This window comes from Mercenaria mercenaria, chromosome 5, assembly GCF_021730395.1.
Source record: "Mercenaria mercenaria strain notata chromosome 5, MADL_Memer_1, whole genome shotgun sequence".
Classification (NCBI taxonomy): Eukaryota; Metazoa; Mollusca; class Bivalvia; order Venerida; family Veneridae; genus Mercenaria; species Mercenaria mercenaria.
In genome coordinates, this window is record NC_069365.1 from 45,127,714 (window position 1) to 45,150,224 (window position 22,511).

The following is a 22,511-nucleotide window of genomic DNA, read 5'->3' on the forward strand; positions in this document are numbered from 1 at the left end:
GGTCTCAATTTCCTGTAACTCTGAAATGTAATAAAAACAGTTTATTTCAATCAAATGAATTTATGATCGCATATCCAATTCTCGCAATCGTTTCATGCCATTTATCTGCAGTGAAATGAACTTGTGAATTCTAGTAAATCATGCAGTAACAGAGACTGATACTTTCATACCATACTTATCATACCATACGTACATGTATAAATATGACCAAACTAAAAAGTCTTTAAATTAGGCACACCATTGATATAAACGACTTTCTGCTTTGCATATTTATTCCAGTTTTAACCGTATATTTGTTAACACACACTGTAGTTGGAAATCTCGAGGAACAATACTGTTACACAAAAAAAAAATCTACCCCTTTTCCCAGTTTCGACCATCTTTGAAAACATTACTTTAAATGATAAAGAAACTGATTCTAGTGAATCAAATATTTTCAATATGAGACAATCAGAATGAGTAAAGAATTCATACGGTTATACGATCCCTTGTTAAAGTAACATTATTATTCTTTAAAATCATCCGTCACGAAGTCATAGGCATTTAAATGCAAGATTACAGAATCGCTCGATATATCAGTACTTGGTGTAAGTAGTCATGCAATATCAATGATAGTAAACAACCGTTAATGAACAGAAATCCTTTGAAAACTTTTGAAATGTTTGTTTCTGAGAAGCAGTTCCGTCAGCTTTATATGCTTTGATGCTCAATCATAACGGCGATCATTGGAAAGAAACACCTTTTGTTTCAAACAAAACTAAAGCTTTCGTCTTTTAAGATACATAATTGGGTTTTTAATTATCATCATAAAGGGAATTGATAAATCAAGGCCTTTGTTCAGGTAAACATTAAAAGCAGATTCAATGCAAAAGCTTTTAAGATAATTCAAAAGGCTGGATGTTGGACAAGTTAATTGGTTAGAAACATTTTATAATGCCCCTTCTATCATCTCAAACAAAAAGTGTTCTGATTTTTACCGAATGGCAATCATAACAGAAGTGAAATTAAAAATAATAATATGAGCCGTGCCATGGGAAAGCCAACATAGTGGCTTTGCGACCAGCATGGATCCAGACCAGCCTGCGCATCCGCGCAGTCTGGACAGGATCCATGCTGTTCGCTTTCAAAGCCTATTACAATTAGAGAAACGGTTAGTGAACAGCATGGATCCTGATCCGCGCAGGCTGGTCTGGATCCATGCTGGTCACATAGCCACTATGTTGGTTTTCTCATGGCGCGGCTCATATACACATTAGCATTATTTTTTCAAACTGATTTAGGAAATAGTATTGTGAAAGCTAACTCTTTCAAATTTCTTAATTTATAATAATTATTCTAATTGTAAGCATCAAATGCATGAAGTTGTTATTTCAATACTATAATTTTCATGCTGAATTTATGTTGTTATTACAACTGCATGAAAACACGACCAATATTTATCTGTACAGCTGTACAATAAATTTACATTAATATTTCAGATGTGTTCGGGGAAATAAAGAAGATATTTAGCTGATTTTAATCATCTAAGATCTGAGTTGTTCAAAGCAAATGCTGATGCAACAATGTGTTTCTGCAACTCTCATACTGTGCTGATTATAGCATCGATATTGAAAACAGGTATGGTTTTAATAATTTATTAACTTTGTGTAACACGTGACAATGCATGTTTGGTTATATTTATCAGTAAGATTATCACGATTTGGGTAGTTTATAGTACAAAAAACTGTTGACCGGTTTTGTTTTTTTTGTGTAGTTTGTATAATTTAAGCAATGCGATTAAGTTTTATATAACATTTTGCAGCGTAAGAAAAAAATCCTTTATCTAACATTAATACAAATATAACCTAAACTTAGATGTACATGAATCAATAATATTGGTAAATACTTACTATCATTTGAAAGAACGTCATTTTGAAACCTTAAATTTTAATCGAAAAATAGAAACTTTTGTGCAGTTACTTTCCTATTCTGTGCAGCGTGTAGTATCTTTTCTTGTCGACACTGATTCTAAAACATAGAGCTGGGTAGAAAACAACGCTAAAATGCCGCTTGAAAAGTACCATTCCATGAAATGTGGATACATGTTTAAACAATGATCTAAGATGATTTTGATTCGGTTTTGACGTATTGTTAATATGGAAAGAGGCTTGACGATGGTTCTAAATAAGACAGTTTTTAGAAATATAAGTAATATAGAATATATGGTTTGGGTTGACAGAAAATAAGATGATTTTGTGCAATTTTGAAACTTTTGTTTTAAATTTTAATCTATAATATAACTCATCAATTTGACTTTCATGTACAAACATTCTTGTATAAAAACTACTTTTTTCCCTGGATCCACCCATGTATTAACGGGAGAAAAATCGTGTGCAAACAAGGCAATTCACGTGCTGTTAATACATGATTTTGATTTTTAAAATGCTTTCCCAGGGACGTACATGTATTTTTCCGCAGATTGACATCTGGTATGTGCGTCTCTTTGTAGCATAAAAGATGCAATCAAAACCATAGAATGTTTTGTTGTATCAGTTACCAACGCCAAATGCACTGCCCACTTGCACCTTCCCTTGTTTACTCCCCTTTCAGAACTCAGCGTCGTTTCAGTTTTTGTTGATAACCGTAATGTTTAAGAATCGCGTGTAACTTGTGCGATTGTTTGTTTTTAGGAATCATATTATGATTTTGATAAGTATCAGCCGGTATGTTTTTATCTAATTTCTGGAAGAATTTATATAAACAGCTTGAAAGCTTGACACTACGTTCGTACTCATCCGTACTCCAAATGTGTCCGTACTCAAACTAACGCGAATGTAAAGTTATTATTCTTGGAATTATGCTCCTGTTTACAAAATTTTGAAGTTATATGAACAATTATTGTAAATTTCATGTTTGTTATAACGAAAGATAAAAAATCGTTTAAAAATCTATTTTCAGAATGTGCTTTTGGTAATATTGTTGATTTCTGGGCCCTGGTTATGGATATTTAAAACATGTTTACCGTTTCCAAGAACAACAGAATTGTATTAAAAAGATGTACAGGAATCGTAAAGTCATCACATATAAAAACAATACATTAAGTCATCGTGTTATGTTTTTATGCAAGAATAGCAATAATACACGTTTGTTTTGTGTATTAGCATCTGAAGAAGCCCTTGGGATATATTTGTGATCGGTCACAAACAATCCTGCGGGCTTCTGCAGACGTTAATACACAAAAAGGTGTATTATCCCTACATTTTTAATGATAAATTTTGTTTAAGATTTGTAATTTCTTCTGGAAGAGGTGGATAAAACTTGTCTTAAATGATGGCTAGAGGTTTTCCATAAATGCATATTAACTTTTGTGAAAGTTGAATGATTTTACTTACTTCACTTACGTATAATACTGATTGTGAATATCGATGTACATGATCGTATTTCATGATAATTGCATGTTTTGGAATAATTTACCACCATTTTATAGCAGATTTAGTTAAACTTATAACTACTGCAAATAGCGATATTGTAACACACATAGATAACATGATAGTGAAAATATAGCAGAGGGCATTGACTTAGTAGGGCCAGGTTACTAACTTGAATTTCCCACGAACATATTAAGCCAGATTTAGATTTAAAGTACGGAAATTCTGTTTTCAAGAATTTCGGAACATGTAGTCTATGTTATAAAGCACGTTTATTTCAGTACCAAATAAACATATCAATATCTACTCAAATGAAATTCAAATACAATCAATATAAATACATTAAAATGTTGCACACCTTTGAAATAGATATTGATCTTCAATGTACATGTACGGAAGGTCTGTGGTTCTACCCAGGAAATAATGCACGGAGGGATTTCTGGGGTCTGCATGCACCATCAGAGCTGCCATATGACCTATAATTGTGTTGGTGCGATGTGTAACATGCCGATAACAAATGACAGGTTTTCTGATCCAGAGGAATACTTTCGTATTATTTCAAATTGATTAAAAAGTATATGAACAGAATTCTCTCTGGAGTCGGCTATTAGAAAAGAAAGAACAGAGTATCAACGAAAATGCCAGTACTCTGCGTTTAATTACGCTAAATTTACGTTTTACCAGTTTAATTGATTACAACCAAAATCAAAATTGTTCTGGTTATAAAAACAGGAATTCATTCCACTTGAGGATATATACCATTTACAAACCCAGACGGTTTAGCTTGGAAGCAGTTCTTACGGGTTTTTTTTTTTTAAATATTGTTTGTACTGCTCTGCAAGATGTTAAAATAATTGGAAATCTAATAAATATATCTGTGTAGGTCGAGGTTATCACAAATCAATCAGGCATATAAATATTCAGTTAATGATTAGACAGATGTTGTAAGTGCTATGTTCTTGCTAAGGTTCAGTTGTGATTAGGAATAACAGTATATTTGCTGGGGTTTATTTTAGGAAATCCGAAATCTATTGCTCAGTTATTAAGTGATTTCAGTTATTTAGTGACATTACTATTACATTTTATCAGAAATAGTTCCCACTTTATATAACAATGCTCCTGCAAAAAAATTGGAGCATTTCCAGAATATGTTTCTTTTATTATGATATAACACTCTTCAGCATATTGCTTGATACTTTTCAAGTTATGACAACAATAACTGTTACATAACTTAGTGTTTGTTTCTGATGATATGCTATGATACTTACAAACATAATTATCTATGTTAGCTTTAAAATTTTACAATACTAATAGATAATTGCACATGTATGCAAAATAGATAATTATTGCATAGTTACTTCTTGCGAAAAGCCTTATCATTGTTTAGAGCATTGATCATGGTACTTACATGTTTGAATTTTTGCTACTGGTATTGCTGTATATACATGTATTACATAGGCGGTCATATAGGAAATAAATTATATGTTAATTATATACTCAGAATATAACTTTTATTATTATTTTTGTTATCATTATCATTATAATTATCATTTATTATTATAATTATTATTTAATTTATTACTATTATTAATTTATTGTTGTAATAATAGTCTGCAAAAGGTACTTAGGAGTCTGCTCTTAGTTCATTTGGCTCATGGAAATACATTAACTACACTTATAAAAGTAGTAAATAGTAAATGTGTGATGAGTCTATCCGCCCAGAATAGTGTTTTGTATCAACAACAAACGTGAAAGTATCTTCGTGACGTATGATGTTGTATGTTTAATATGTTTGTATAATGTGTTTGTACTGAAACGTGAAAACTATTTTCCAATATGTTTATGATGTCATATCCTGACCGTCTCTGTAATAGCGTGTCTGGTTTCTGTTTGATTTCCTCTCTGGTGGTTTTAGCTGGTGGGAAAAAATAGGCAATAAACTGTTTATTAAATTCACTTCATTACACATCTTATTTGGGAAATCAATTTCTATAATTTGGCATGTGAGCAGACAGTATAGTTTTCGTGTTTGCTTTACATTGTATATTATGCAGACGGACACAATTACTCATCCATTGTATTTGTTATATTTCACCAGTCGCTATATTTTATCTGAACCGTGCCAAGTTTCCATTGATGATATACAAGATATATTGAGGGCTTGTACAAAGGTTAAAACCACTTTAGTAAATTACATATCTAAGCAATTTCTTCCCTTATGAAAACGTGCCAATAGACTGTAAAGACCTCAAATAAATATATATTTTAACATAAAAGCTCGGCGGAAATTGGCAGAAACTTCAGCGAATCAAACAGATTGGACCATTTGGACTCTTAGATGTCTTCGCCTTATAAATAAGCATAGATGACTGACGAAGTGATTGATGAGGTACGCTGATCACACAATATGATTTAGTTTTTTTCCGCATCATTACTTGCTACTAAACATGGATAAGAAATATTGAGAAAATAAAAACAATCAATTTTTGTAGAGAGGTTTAAATATGGGTGTGTCTTTTTAGAGGATGTTATAGACACATATATTGATTGCCTTTGTTTAATACCTTATTTCTAAATTCAAGGACATGGTAAATATTTAAAACTCGAGTACCATGTCGAGTGTTCATACAGGTATTTGATGCAATATTTGATCAATCATAGGACTAAAAACAAAATACCATTATCATACTTCAACTGTTCCTTTGAAATTTCTGGCCTCCGATTCACAAAACATTTTCTGTTTCCCAGTCTAAGTTTGATAATGAGACTTCATTTGCTATTTATATCTACAAAGCATGTTTAAAACTAAAAGTTTGATAATGAAACTTCATTTGTTATTTATATCTACAAAGCATGTTTAAAACTAAGTGTTACTTTAAAGACTATTTGAAGTGACTATTCAATATATGACAGTCTCACTTGGACTTTAAACCTGAAATTCCTGCAAAATATGTTATCAAAATTTCAATCTCAAAAATGACTGAAAGGATCATGAATAAGATGCTTATCGAGCGTAAAACTATTACCACAAATATTGTCATATCTAACCTAAATTTGCAAGTCATCAAAGAGCAATGCAAGCGACAAAACCCCAACCGTAGAATTGTACTGATTATCAAACCTATAGTTATGAAATCACTGAATATTTTAAATTACCAAGACATCTACGACTAAGCGGAAAATCTTTATTTTCGCGATCAATCAGTACCTGAATATGTTATCATGAAATATGCATTGTTTTAAACGTCATCTTATTATACATAGACTTTGTCTCAAACGATTAAAGACCGTTCGGTTATTGTTTTCAATGATCATTAATAAGGTGAACCCCTGTTGTTTCCAAGGGAAATAAAGCTGTGATTGCTTGAGATTAGTCTGTTACTTTTGTTGAATGAAAGCAAACAATTGATCTTGAACTGACCACAGCCAAGAGAATTGGCAAATTAAGGCATCTTGAACAAGTAGGTATCGGAATTTGGATACATTGGGAAGTTTTCATCGTATAGTCTGATATCTTACAAACGCTTGGTAATTTGTTCTGAAACTTTGCCTAACAATGATCCTAATGGCATTCTTTTATAGCAGTCTCTTGGTGAGGATTATTTGCCGACAACCAATAATTTAAAGTAATTCTAGAAGTTACCAAGACGCCTGGATATTTTTATCGCAGTATTGAATTATTAACAAGAGCAAAATTAAAGCTATTAAATGGTTATTTAAACGTTTAGTGTCAATTTGTCGGTTTTTATTAACGTTACTGCTGGTTTATTTGATAAAAATTAAAGGAATGTATTTTAATCTTCTAACAAGGATTTGATGTGATACGGAAAAAGCGGATGCAATTTCTCAAATTTGTTTTAGTTGTCAGTTGTGGTTCATAGTTTCATAATTTTACAAGTTATTTTAAATGAAGATTATTTGATATATGTATTCTTAATATCAGTAAGCAATAATAAGTAACTATACTGATATTGACAGTTAAATTTCGATCAATATACATTGAAAGCATGCAATAATGGAAACAGCTACTTACTTCGTAGTGCATCTGTATAAAGAAATTGCATATCAGTCTTAATCATTCAGCTGTTACTCGAAAAGTGATTACGTGGAATTCTCATATATTATTGATATTGAAAGCAGGTAAAACATTAAGAATTCATTATTAACCCAAGTGTACAAGACGTGTAACTTTTTATGCTTAAACATTTTTTTTATAATTGTAATGCGATTTTTAGCCTCGGCTTCCATTGATTCTGTTTAACATGTTTTGCTGGTAAGAATGAATGATATGAAGTTTGTTTGTCTCGCTATTCGTTGAAACACAGAAACACGTGAGCTTAACCGTTACGGAAGTATATTGAGCTCAGGTGTAACTGATAAAAGTTGAGCCTCCTGTTCGGTATTTATATGTTAATGTAACTGATTGTATTCAGTATATGTATCAATCTCTTCATGGAAGATAACACATCTTGTTGCAGAAAAAAACTTTAAAATTTCAAAGCATATTAGTGTATTAGGCGTTTAAAATATATCATGCGTTTAAAATATATCATGTTGTATTACATTTTCTGAATAATTACTATAAAGGAAAGAGTGATATAACTTGCATTCATTTTGTTAAATCCCTGTAACAGTCCAGTGTTAATTTGCATTATTATTGAATAAAGATTGATAGTCAGCAAGATATTGTATACAGGCTGCAATTTCCGGTTCATTACATAAGAATTAAGTTACTGTTAATTTAGGACAATGGATCTTAAAAGAACAAATTTCACTAATTGTACAGACTTACAATATGAGACGCAATGCAGCAATTAGATGATGATTTTTTTGACATAATTATAAGGTAACCTTTCATCAAAAACCTGTCATCAATAACCTGTAATGAGAACAATTAAAAATGTGAAACAAGTAAGAATAATATCATAAATGTAACAACATTTTTCTGGACAAAAAAGAACATTTGATCTTGGATTTATTTTACACGTTTATTTCTGTCAATCATATATTGTTTGAATGTGTACACTAAAGTCACCAGATTTGGTAACAATTTAACAGTCATAATGAGTGTTTAGCTTGTTCATTGATAAACGCAAGACTTTTTAAATTGGGAAATAGATTTTATTTTTGCGTGCTTTGTTGGTAAATAAAACACGGATTTGTGTTCAGATGCTTGGTAATCTAATCACGAAGGCCGAACGCCTGAGTGATTAGTTACGACGCATCTGAACGAAAAAGCACGTTCGAATTACACCAGGAAGGGATACTAATCTGGAATAAAATGCAGTTTTAAATACACGGGAGTAAACCGGAATAGCCAAAAGTAGTTCATTTTGCGAATCGACAAGACAATACACGGTAAAATCCTTTGTTTATATAAAAGAAAATCTTAAAAGTGTTAGAATGACTCATAAATATAGACAACTTAAAGTCTTGTTATAATTTCTCAACGCAATATGTACTGCCATTGGTTTAGATACAGGAGTCTGGTGTTTGGGCTCTTTACAACTTACACGCTAGAGAGGGTACTAAAAGATACAGGTCATAAAAAAGCTAAAATGAATAACATTCTTCTGGAAAAAAGCAACTGATAGCGATTCCGAAGTAATTCCCGCGTCACACACACAAGTTGTTCTGAAAATATTTGCACGCAAAAAAGTAATTTGTTCAAGCTTTTGCAATTTTCATTTTTGATTTGAAATTCCTGCATCCTTTGTTACATTATTTCGCGTAACTTGTTTCGCTACAGAAAATGTGTTACTGAAGAAATAATGCATTGAATCTTGAAAAATTGTATGGCTTGCAGTATTACTATGTTCAACTCTTAAACATTTAGATGATCTTATCATCAGTGATCATATTGGTAAACAAAGGCTGCAGTTGTTAGCAAGTAGATATGTCATGCAATTTTTTTCCATCAATTTTATTTTTCAATTTAAGAGTGTTAGAACTGTCGTGTACTTGACAGTTAGATCAGATATAATATCTAGGTAAACAATTATTCTAATGACATTCTATTCTCTCACTTTCTTTTTTGGTTGAGTTTAGTCATACCAACCCAATCCAGTTCAAATGTACCAGATTCCAGAGCCATGAACATTGATTAAAAAGTTGGGCAGGCACGTCCCAAGCGAGGTTTCTAACCCACATCGTTGAAGGCTGAGTGATTCGTTATCAAAGACTTTACAATTTTACTACACGGCTAAGGAGACCGGTAATGGCGATCTGGTGTGGGAATTCTTTGCGAAGTATTATTTGTGGTCGAGAAATAATCCGACAAGAAACAAGAGTTAATACAATATATTCCACCGATGGTAATAAATGTGATCGGGATAGTTCTACTGAAGACAGAGATGTTTATTAATGTCTATTGCCAATTTTTATCTGATTTGATTATTCCTTTGTCAAGATTAAAACAAACATTTCACTTGGATTAGTAAATGCTCCTTTTATTTACTGTGCTTTTATCGTTTAATGACAAATGTAAAATGTGATTTAAAATGGATTTAATTCTGTGCTTTATTTGATGAAATATTTGTACAGGAAAAGAACAGAAACACATTCGTATAGCATATATATATTAGCATTGTATAGTAAGCAAATAAGATTATATCATATAAAAATTAAACTCAACATAATACGGGATTGGCAGTATATTATCAATTATAAACCATACACATTGTAAATTATGCCAACTGTATCTTTATAATATTTGTTTCTGCATATTCAGTGCATTTAATTTAACCACTTTGTATATTGTTTCACTGTATTGTGTTGTTTATACAATGTATTCTGTTTAGATGTTTACAGTTTTCAAAATACATTTATTTGTTTCATTTCAAGTGAACACGGATTCCGTTGCAAGAGTTAGGGTATATAGTGCACCGCATTTATTAAGACCTGCTTTTAGCGACATTGTCCAAAACAAAAATGCTAAAACAGTTCTTGATAATTAATTGTTAACAAATAAAATGCTGGATTTGCCTGTACAATCATGGTTACAAAAGAATGATAAATTGTGTTGTAAACTTATATTTCTAATTGCTTAGATATCCAAGATCTTTGACATTTCCATGAACATATACATAAATATATATGACTGTAAGGTAAAGTCTTCGAGCAGAAAAAGAATAGATATAGAATAGATAAATATAAGTTCTAAAGATCATGCCTTCAGATGGTATATACAGTCAGTGAATATTGAGGTTTCTAACAATGTCAGAAGTAGAACAGTTAACAATAATTAACATAACGCTCATTAATAGCCTGAATTGTCTACTTTGAAGAAAGCAAAATATGGAAAAGAGTTGCATTTATATAATTTTTTTTGTATTCTGTCTGTCATATTGCACCAATTTTTGGTGACGTATATTTCTATAGTAAGTGTGTAGGTCAAAGGATTTAAAATTACCAAGACAACACATTCTTTACTAGTTTCGACCTTTATGTCTTCGTCACAGTAAGTGTGCAAATGATTCGCTGTTACACACAGTAGTTGTTTTTCATATGCATCAATTTTACATGTGTAGTGAAAAAATGTTCCGTATAAAAGTTTAACTTGAAAATACGAGGATATCGTGTTCATGATATTTTCGTGAATAAATGGAGACATACAATTATTCTTGATAAATTGTGTTTCAATGTTTAGAATGCTATATTTATCATGTTGTCAAATAAAAATTACTAAACCATACATCTTCCATTACAGAAATAGATTGAAGGTTTCAGACACTGCTCATTCATTTAGTAGAAACTATACTGCCGTTTGTAATTTAACTTTTTCCGTTTAAATTTGATAAATAATATAACTTGTTTTCACGCCATATCGTATAATTTGAAAGGTACAGAAACACTGAAGGGCCTCATTATTTATGCAGAAGCCATCCAACTGGCTTACCGGAGGTTTGTGGTTCTACCCAGGTGCCCGTCCCCGATGAAATAATTCCTGGAGGGGCAACTGGGGTCTTTCTCCCCATACAAAGGTTGAAAAGTCGCCTAAAACCTATAATTTTGTCGGTGAGACGTTAACCAAAATATCAGAAATAGTGCTCGAATATTCAGTATGTGCTGTACTGTCGTTGGTAACACGACTTACTTATTCTTTTTGAATTTCCCGTCTTATCGTTTAGTTTTATAAAAGGTCAGAAACACTTCTCATCTGTTCAGTATGTATTGTAAATGTCGTTGGTAATATACACCGTGTATATCCTGTAACACAAACATGAGCAAATAATAGATCACTGTGTTTCAATTGACATTAAGTAGATACTTTGTTAAATCATTGATTTCCGAGAACATTCGTCGGTATTCATTCATTTGATACAGTAATTCAAACTTTACCTTATTTTAGAGGAATATGGGTAGCCAATTATACGGACCGAACGCATTGTGACACATAATAATGAAAGGCAATAGATAAAATGCACTTATACACTTTTTAACAACTACTAGGTAAAATATGCATCACTGTATCAATGTATACCGACGAAACATAAAATATGCCCTCAAAACGGTTCACAGGTCGTCATTCTCACAAATGATCATGAAAACCAATAATTTTCCAAAGTATCTACTTAAAGCCTAATGAAACACAATGTCGTCGCAGCCGTATATGCGAATTCAGTTGTTTCCACACTGTTCAGTACAAAATATATTGACCAGTTTACTAACCATGTGATCCTTCGGCGCTGATTTCCGCCATTAAGTTGCACATTCTAGTGTTATATCTGATATTTGCGCATGTTGGCGTTACTGGATATACCTGGTGATGTAGCTTATTCCGTTGAATTTTTCCGCTTTATCGTAAAACAATGCTTATCATTTCCATGTGTGCTATACAGTCGTTTGTGATTTGACTTAATATTTTCAGATCTCACGCTATATTGTATACAGACATTTCGCCACCTGCTCTGTAATAACTCTACTTTCGTACAAATATACGTTTCTTGAAATCTTGAAATATCTATTCATTTTACCATATTAAATGGATATTATTTTCTAAATGCATGAATTTCCGTAAGTACCTCAAACGAGATTTGGTTATGATACGATCTCAATTTGTTATTTACAATTAATATAAATATTCATTATTTGATACTCTCCTGAGAGTGTTTCAGTTGTCATATTGTGTCACTAACCTAGAAACTACGCAATTATTATCGTAATAAGTCGTGTCGTTTATAGGCTTGCTAATTCGTTCAGTGTTTTTGGTCAAGAGCCATATGATTTTACATGTAATATATCAAGTATCTCAGACGGCAGGTGGATCGTGAAAAACTTATAACTCATTCTTGGACAGAAAACGCAAAATTATATTTTTTTTTTAATTTTTTTCTCTTTCAATCTTTAAATATAAAGAAGACTAAAACATGCACTACCACATATCATAAAAAGTGGGGTATACCCAGGCATGTCAATGACGATCGCTGGTGTCACACACGTTTAAAGAAGCTGGAGTTAACATTTCAGTTAAGACTTGATTCATATTGATACATTAATGACAGTATTTTTCAACAAAGTGAAACCGTGTGCTCACTACAGCTCGTACTCATTACAATAACGAACAGATTCTTCCATGGTTGTTTTCAAACTAAACTATGAATGAACGATAAATCACCTCGAGTCTTAAAGACGATGAAGAAATCATATATTTGTAGATAACCATGACATGTAGTAATAAGTTCATTGATGTTCAGTTTAGTACAGTTGTGCTTAATACAAATGCTTGCATGGTTAACATCGTATTAATTGAGTTTTTCACTTTTGAGCTGGTGACAAGTTTCGTTAATCTAGATGTAGATATTAATTCAATACATAGCTTTTGTTTGTTTTGTATAAGCTTACCTAGTTTTGATTAACCATTAGCCCATTCTTATAGATCCATAATATATTGTATGAACTTAAAAATATATTTCACGATTTGTTGAAAATACTTCTTTCTTGCATTTCGCATGAATTGTCAAAAACATATGCAGATACCATGATTTGTTCAAAATGCTGATGTTTAATTGTCTATTTAAAGATACAAACAGTATACTACTTTGCTACAATGACTTGAAATTCATCTTAGTTTTAGAATTGTATTGTGATTGTAAACCATTCATTCACTTTCTTACTTCGTACTTGTTACTTTTTCATCTTCGCTGCCAAATGTTGAGATATTTCAGTGAAATATTAGAAACAATACTTAGTCTAAATGATTTTGATAACACTTGCATTGACACAATCACCTCCGTTTTCTTCTTCCATAAACAAATTGAAATGCTTTTTGCTATTCCCTGTAATTAGCCTTCACTTTGTTTTTTCGTCAAAAGTGTTATGAAGTTTGAATAATTCATTACTACAGGATTTTTTTTAACTTTTTTTATAGCAATGACATTGACATCAAATATGTAATTCAGACAAAAGTCTCCGTAATTAGAATAGAGCTTATTTAGAATACCAGGATGTAAGGTCGGATAAATTAATTAAAGAGGAATATCATTACAATTAACTGGTCAATATTGACCGATCTGTGAATTAAAATAATGATATTAAAGGTTGTTTTTATTGTGGTATCGCAATCGCTGGAAAGAAACTGAACAGTAAAGAACATTCGGCGTCATAAAGCAATTATTTATACAGCTAAGTTACTTTCTAACATTTTAAGCTCAAGAAAACTGGAATATAGTCTAATTTACAGACATCGAGTACTTTTTTGGAAACTGCAACCTTTTCAATAGAATAGACATGAACAGCAGTAAAACTTATTGTAGATATACCTGTGTTTTGCAATGTTTTACATCTGTTTTATTGTGAATTATGCACAATTATGAAAGGATACTATGAGAAGAAAATAATAAGCTGACAGAAATTCCCAAAATGGGCCAAATATTACAAAACAAAGAACTAAAGGCGGTGTTTATATGTCTGTTTTGGAAGTCCGTCTGCTCGAAGAGTGTTCATAAAGTCATTCAGTTAAATATTGTATGAACTAAGTGTTAGCCTTAAGTTTTGTCTGTCACTTGTTTCTTTTGCTTGTAGAAAGAGCGTAAATCAAAGGCCTGAAGGGCCTAAGTCGGCTAATGATTGATGTACTGACAGTATAGTCTACCAGTTTCAGTTTGTTTTTAGTTTTTTTCTTAAAATTTCATAACACAGCTCGATATTTACCCAAAATATTATATCCGGATACGATTACACTTTTCTCCAGTTTCAACAATATATTTTACAAATTGTGATGATACGAAGACATTTAGCAGCAATTGGCAGTATCTGACATTGAAGTTTACGGTTAAATTACCTCTTATTTAAATCTTTTCATAAAAAAATTGTTTCGTTTGGTGAAAGCAGCCAAACATAGACGATCTACTTTCGATTTCAAAAACTACAAGAAAATACAATTTAATGTTTCGCCGATTTGTTTATTTCTCGAAAAATAAGAATTAAAATCATTTTTAATATCAGTGGTAACTAAACAAACCAGTAAGAGCTTCTTCTTCCGATAATTTATCCGTTTACTGACTGCAAAATTCAACCCACGCAAAGTTTATAGAAATCATACGATGCGTGTTTACGTTCAATGTGGGAGAATTAAGGCTGATCGGTTATGTTACCTAACGCATCCAGACGATTTAGATTTTGTTTTTAAAAAAGCACTGTGTGCGTTTCTGTAATTTTATATACGTTTTTATACGCTTAGAAATTATTAGACATGCGTATTTGCATTATTTCTATACGTAATTTACGCTAATACGCATCTTATCTGGAGCCCTGTGGAACTATTTTTTGTCTTTCGCTGGATGTTACCCAAGCTTTGTAAGCCTGCGCAATTCTTAAAATGCACATTAATGCTTAATGAGTTAAATTCGAGTATTGCACAATTCAATTACAAGTCATAAATATGACAGATTACATCGTATATTGGTCATAGCAAAGGGAATTGACACAACTTAACTTCATTCATGCAGTGAACTGTTTGAACTAATGGAACTACATCCCTTCACGTGTTATTCGGTCCATTTAGAGAATCGCTGAACAGCAAGGACTCGTCAAAAGGCTTTCAGCCTTTAGCCGACTCAAAAATCCTACTGTAGTAAATGTACACTTTCAGGTGCAATTCATTGTTTGTCTGAGAAATTCAATTCAATTGTCTCATATGACAAGGTAGTTCGTACATCAACGAACATTGTATCAAAACATATCATTAAATCTGTACATTTATGAATTAAAATAGCCTTCTCTTCACAATTTATACATTATGTTTTTACGTAGCTTCTATATCAGGATTCATTTCATTCCACTCTTCCTCTTATATTTTAAATTTGATTTGAACACCGACTGATCAGAAAATTATAAGGTGAGGCTTCCCAGATGTTTTGACAGTAGCATCACTAGTGCGGTGTACTTGTAAGTTTGATATTTAATATTATTGAATCGATGTATAATCAATCAGATGTGCAGCAAAAATAACACGGAAAAGCACGTTTAACCTTTAAGACAAGAAATCTATCAGTGCGAGTCAAAATATAAAACGTATTGTTCTCATTTAATGATTCATCTGCTGCACTTCACAGACAATTTCCATTTGTAAATTGATACCAGTATATAAGGAGCGGTGTTATTTTCGTGCTTGCATGCATTTGCTTTGATGTCCTACTACAAAAATTTCAAATTAACTACGACTAGAAAACACAAATACATAACAAACATCCTGTCCCAGTTTGATACTCGGTACACATTTAATTGAATCTTGCTGTCTGTGGCAACTAAGTACGATGCGAATTATCAGGTCGATAGTTTAAATCCGAAAACATTTTAAATTATATATTTAGGTAGTTCTGCACGTTCGGTTCGAAATGTTTTCTACAATGTAGAATTTGATTAAACTCTGATTTTTCTACTGCACTCCCCAAATTCAGTTGCGGTGTGTAAATGTGAAAATATGGATAAAGGTCATGCGATGATTAGAATTGTAATAAGTGAAATGAGTGTACAGCAGTTGAATCAATTAAGTTTAGCTGTTTTGTTGCGATCCATTGTCAATGATCTGTAGTGAAAGGTGTAAAGAAAGATATAAATACATAAATTAGATAGAATTTTTGACAAACGAAACATATATGACAGATTAGTCTCACTGAACAAGAATATCTGGCGACTCAAGGAAAACATTCACACTCGTGGCAACTTGATTAGTGCAAAATGCGGATGGTATGATAGGAATTGGTGCTTATATACACGGTTGCGATACCTGAATGTTAATTATTCCAAAAAATAAAGTAGCTTCATTTAAATAGAACACATTTCTCTATACAGCTTTTAAATTGTCAGCTTGGATCCTTTTCTCAAATCAGCTTCGGTATTTACTGATCAAAAGAATGTATTTATGTGATATACGCGGACAAAAGCTTATGAATTAATAATTAACGGTGCAAAAATGATTATATGTGTATTAGGCACTTCAATTTACGTATGTCTGTATATTTTTAAGAGATATAGAAGACATTCAACCAAATATATTAAGGTATCCCATCCAAATATAAGCATGTTCTGTATAACAGTAGTATTAAAATATATCAAATATTGATGCCTGGTAAGTACATATAATTTTTGTATCATTTGAAAATTTATTGTCTACTGAAAAAAATTTATAAATTACATGACAAAATTAAGTTACAGTATTTTTATTTTCTTACTTTATAGAAATCCAGTTATTACAGTTTTGCCCTCGAAAACATTACTGTAGTGATTCATGCATATTATTTATGGTCATCTTATTTACTAATTCTTGATCAGCAGACACAACTCTTTCAACAAAAGCCTTGGGGTCACCAGGCATCGAAATGTTACCTATTTGTGGATCGGATACCTTTAGTCTTTAGAAAGGTTATAGTTTACTGGTCAGAAAGGCGACTTTTCTAAACTGTGCTGAAAACAAACACAAAATACACACACTCTTGATAACAAAGTATGATATGTTTAAAATATACAGCAGTCTGTGTTAACTTATTTGTATAACCAAGTACTATTCCGAGATAAATTGCAGACATGCAGACATCACTGTAATTTCCTTTGAGCAAAATCATTCAAGGATAAAGTAATGTTAATAATTCTTAGCGAGTGTTGATATGGCCTTATGACTAGAAAAACATTTGCTTTTGATTTTCTTCAACAAATGTATGTGTGTATGCTCGTAGTCGGATGAGCTACATTGTAAATATTTCACAGATACCCATATGTTATAGTCTATTTACCTAATGAAACATCTAAGCTATTTGATTCTATTCACTGTTTATAAGTAACACTGACTGATTTTAAAACCAGTGCCTAACTAATTGTACACCAGACATCGATGTTTTGATTCTTTGGTGCATTTTATGTTATTTTTTCAGCAATTTAAATAGATGAATGTTTGCATGGCATAGATTGGCCAGACATAGTTTGACTTTATGAGACGTTGTAATCAATAAATTAAGTAGCAGGAATCATTATCAAGTTTTTTGAAGACAAAACAAAAGTTCTGCGAATGCTGATGTAGTCGACGCACCACGTATAATACCACAGCTGTATCAATTTATTGATATTCCCGTGTTATTGTTCGAAATAAATTGTATATTAAAAGTTGACGCAGCTGTATAACGCACGCTTTGTTCTAAATGTGAACATAAAAAGGGAGCATTCATTGATATTCCCTTGAAATAATTAATTTTGCATGAAATCAAGATTTTAAACATCTTAAAGAATTAGAGTCTGTTTTAGTGTTCAACTTATCAGACACCAGTCTCATCATTAAAAAGGCAAGTACGCTTTTTGTCCCAACAACAGAACTGAAGCGGTGATGGTACCTTTGTATCTTTTGTTTAACGATAATAACAGCCATTTGATCTTGAATTGATCCGCGTAATGAGAATCAGTAAATTCAGTCAATTGTGAGCAAGAAGATACTGAGAGTAGGTTTATCGGAAGGTTTTCTCGATCATTAGATCTTGTTACAAGAGACGTGGATTGGACACAAACCCTTGATAACTAACACAAAGAATAGTGACACAATATTCCTAATGAAATTGTCGAATAAGAGTCACTCTATAGAATAGGATTATTTGCAGACAAGCAATATTCTGAATTGAAATAAAACCATCAAAGACACTTTTTAGAGGATTTTAAGCGGATTGATGGTACCTGGATTAGTGCAGCTGAGTAAGACAGTGAAATTGTTTTTGTTTTAAATATATCTTTAATGTTTACTTTATGCTTGGTATTAGACTAAAGTGAGATTTTTAAAGCTATAGACCTGTAAATGTGAAATCATATGGATTGTATAAGCGGCAAAGCATTACTACGGAAATAGTTTACAACTTTAAACTGGTTTTGTCATGCCACTTTTCGCAGCTGGATTTGTTAAATACTTGTTTTAGCAATAAGGTCATAAAGTGTTGAAACTCTGTACTAAAGTAGGAACACTAAGGCTTTGATTAAAGCTATGATTAAAATTAAATGGAAATTAAATCCAACAACACCGGCATTTCTGATGTAAAACTACATTAATTTAATTAAAGTTTAAACTCTACATTTTGAAGTTGGAATTGCTGTAGTAACAGTGTTTCAAATATTTGTTTTTGCAGCAATGTGTTCTTTTAATATTGATGATTTGATACTTGAGTTCTCGATATTAAAAACAGGTAAGCTATTTAAATAATCAACACCATATTTGTGCATGAAGATATTTGTTGTTATATGTTGACTGCATTAAATTTACTACAGACTCATCACTTATTGTATGTCTAAACATGCCCAATTTTTAGTAAGATTTCATTCAGATATATATTTCTAACACCATGGTGAGTTTTCTAACACTGACAATCAAAGAGTTTTTTCTTACAATTTTCATCTTGTTTCAAGGATAATTACGATATTCATGTATATGTTATTTTAATTACTTAATAACTGTTTTTAGCAAGACTCGTGATATTTTATCACAGTTAAATGATTTATTAAGTAATTCTCAAATTATTATAAATTATAATAAATGAATTTAATTTTTAACATTATTAATTTTTAAATTATATCATTGCGCATTTCATTTATTTCATATAAATCAGTGGAAATGAACTTGCCACCCTAACATCCAATTCTGTCTTGTACAGCATACATAAAATTGTTAAAAGCAAAGGAATAAATTGTGTGAAATTACATACATACATGTACTAAAGTTAAACTAGTGTATGCAATGAGGTTTTGTATTAGTTGGACGAAAACTATATTGAAAGGGATTTTGTCAAATTCGAATGATTGAAATACTTTTAATTTTCATAAGACATTAGAAAATAGCACATTTTCAGTCAGTGTTTTAAGCTTTATTTGTTGTTCTGTAAAATAAAAGAAATAATTCAGTTTCATAAATTTTACAATTCTGTCACTAAAAAAAAAATTAAAAGATAAATAATTTCAAACGATTTTCCCAGTAAATCTGTCGAATTAATACATATGAGGTAGAAAGGCCAATATGAGAACATTACGAAATGTACTCATGATTTACGAAAAGTCAGCTTGACTGATAAAGGTTCGCATCGTACAATTTAAACGTTTGAAAGTGTGTTTAGTACAATCTGATGCCAAATGAGAATTGTTCATTTAAAAAGTGCATAATAATCTTTTATTCGGTGAAAATGCCAAAACCGTAGAAATGAAACGTTCTAAATTGTATGCCGTATTTCAAAAGAAGGAAACTTCTCAGAACATATCAGAAACGTCCAAATTCTCTCAACCTTTGGCTGCCTTCAAAGTATATCATTCAAGCTTTCAGAACTTATTTTTCACAAATGAATTTGAAGCAGCATTCCTATGTATTTACGGCACGGTGTGTGGTTGCCTACACGTAATCATGCGTTGAAGGTATATAACAAATATGAATTAAGAAAAACTGCATTGCACGTAATTGGCTTCTCTCCAAATGTATATAAAATGTACTTTATATATATACGTGTACAAGTATATGACTCATGACCAACCAACCATTATCTTATGTTGAAATGTGTCTACCTCAGTGTAAAACGCTCGCCCAGTACCTTTAAATTGGAGAATCCAAGTTTCAACTTTACAGGACTATATCTTATAAAATTCTGAGAAACACAAGAAAAAAAGCTCAAATTAAACACAAACACCTTGCGGAGTATGAAATCACTACGAAAAACTAACGATAAGACCTTGATTTAATTGAAACTCTCACACCATCAATTTTTATTCCATAGAAATGTAATTCCTGTTGCGAAAATAAATTTGATATTTTATAGCGTAATGAAATAAATCGGGTTTCAACTTATGGTCGTCTGTTATGAATAAATGTTCCTCTTACTCTAATACTGTATTCTTTTATTATAGAATATAGAAGTGTTAACATTGACGAATAGTGTTTAAAGATATTAACTCAAATATTAAGTAAAATAAAGCATAATGAAGTCAAACTTATAAAGTATATTTAATGAATATGTATATGTTACAAAATGCTCAGAATAGAATACTCTTGTCGGGACAAAGACAGAAAGGACACCTTAGGAGTTTAGAGTTTAATATCATTGTTCCAAATTGTACTTTAACAAAGTTTAAACAATAACGTCACACAAACAGAACTGTTTTCTATCTATTTTTACGTGTACCTTTGAACAAACTACATCAATCAAAAAGAGTCTTTACTTATAAACCTAATATTTTAAAACACAATAAAGTTTATCTAGATTAAAGAAAGTAAGAGCCCATAAAGTTACACGTTCTCTCGTTTAATTAATTTTATTGACTATTAAAACCATCCGTATACTGTTTGTGTCTTTCAAAGTCGCTCGATAAATCAGTACTTGATGTAAGTACTCATGAAATATGCATGATGGAAAAAAGCCGTTAATGAAGAGAAAGTCCTTGATTTCTTTTGATTTTTTTCGCTATTGCACATAACTGTAATTCTGTAGGGTAGTTAGCAGTTTTTTACATTTTGATGTAAATATAATCTTTGAAAAAGATCCTTTGAAAGCACAAAACGCAACCAAGAAACATAATAGCAGACTCGAATTGATTGAGCCTGCTCATGAGAGGTAATAGAATGTGCAACACCCCTCCGGTTTAAGCTTAACTCTGTTATAGTTAAAACTAGTGTTATTTATGATCCTAAAGGACCAGATGATATAACAGATTTAAACTGATTTCAAGTACGGGATGACTTTTTACAGCCGCCACAAAGAGCAACAGTGTAAGTAAGGGATCTGACGAAGTGGGCGTCGTAGATAAAATTAAATAAAAGTACTTGTACATGTAATAATGTTAAAAAGATCATCAAAGTAAATTAAGATAGAATATAACACTTTATGCCAATAAATTCTCTAAAACATAAAATAGTTGGAATTTTTTCTATTATATTTAGGGCTTTCAAACATACACATTACATGTATGACTATAATTAACAATAAAACTCTGAATAATATCTTAACAATACTAACAAACAAAACTGATCAGTCAGCTTAGTTATGAACAATAAAAAAATAAAAAATGAAATTTCTTACCAATCATCAATATTTAATAAAGCTTTCAGCTAGGAGAAACCCAATATACCGAAACGTTAAACGGCATTTTGTTTAAGATACAGAATGGCAAGCGATTCAGGTTTAATCCTATTATGATCCTATTATGTCTCTCATTTCGCATGAAAAAATATATTCATATCTTATACTAACATTATTCACATTACCAATCCTTTCCATTCATATTATAAGCAATGTTTTATTACAAATTGAATATTTTGTTGTATTTAACATTATAATCAGATTTCCGGTCATTCTGTTCACTAGACAGAACAATAAAGACGTTCTACCTGACTACAAGTGGACTATTGTCATAACAGCGGCACATTATCACTAAGCAACGATATCATAACTTTAGCGCCTTTCCTTTCTGTGCGGTTCATACAAATTACCATCATAATTTAGGTAGAATGTACATATATAGTATTCTCGGCTTAACAGAACCGTGTCAAAGATTTTTGAAGGAACAACTGCTTCACTTTTTTGACCGTTTTGTGTGGTTAAGTTAGTAAAAACCCCTGCTTCTGCACATATAGTGCATGTAATTATTTTCAAGACATAT

General features: G+C 31.4%; 1 protein-coding gene across 3 annotated transcripts in view; it reads left to right on the forward strand.

The window, feature by feature from the left end:
• The first annotated feature begins 1,484 nt into the window (after nucleotides 1-1,484).
• LOC123557070 (carbonic anhydrase-related protein 10-like) overlaps nucleotides 1,485-22,511 on the forward strand; it is a 74,194-nt gene continuing 53,167 nt past the window's right edge. The window contains exon 1 of one of the 3 annotated variants that reach the window (XM_045348283.2): nucleotides 1,485-1,617. The gene's annotated coding sequence lies outside the window, so the exon portion shown is untranslated. Of the gene's footprint in view, nucleotides 1,618-6,953; nucleotides 7,548-18,334; nucleotides 19,064-22,511 lie in introns of those variants that run through there. The other 2 variants (XM_045348282.2, XM_045348281.2) reach the window with 2 other exon arrangements.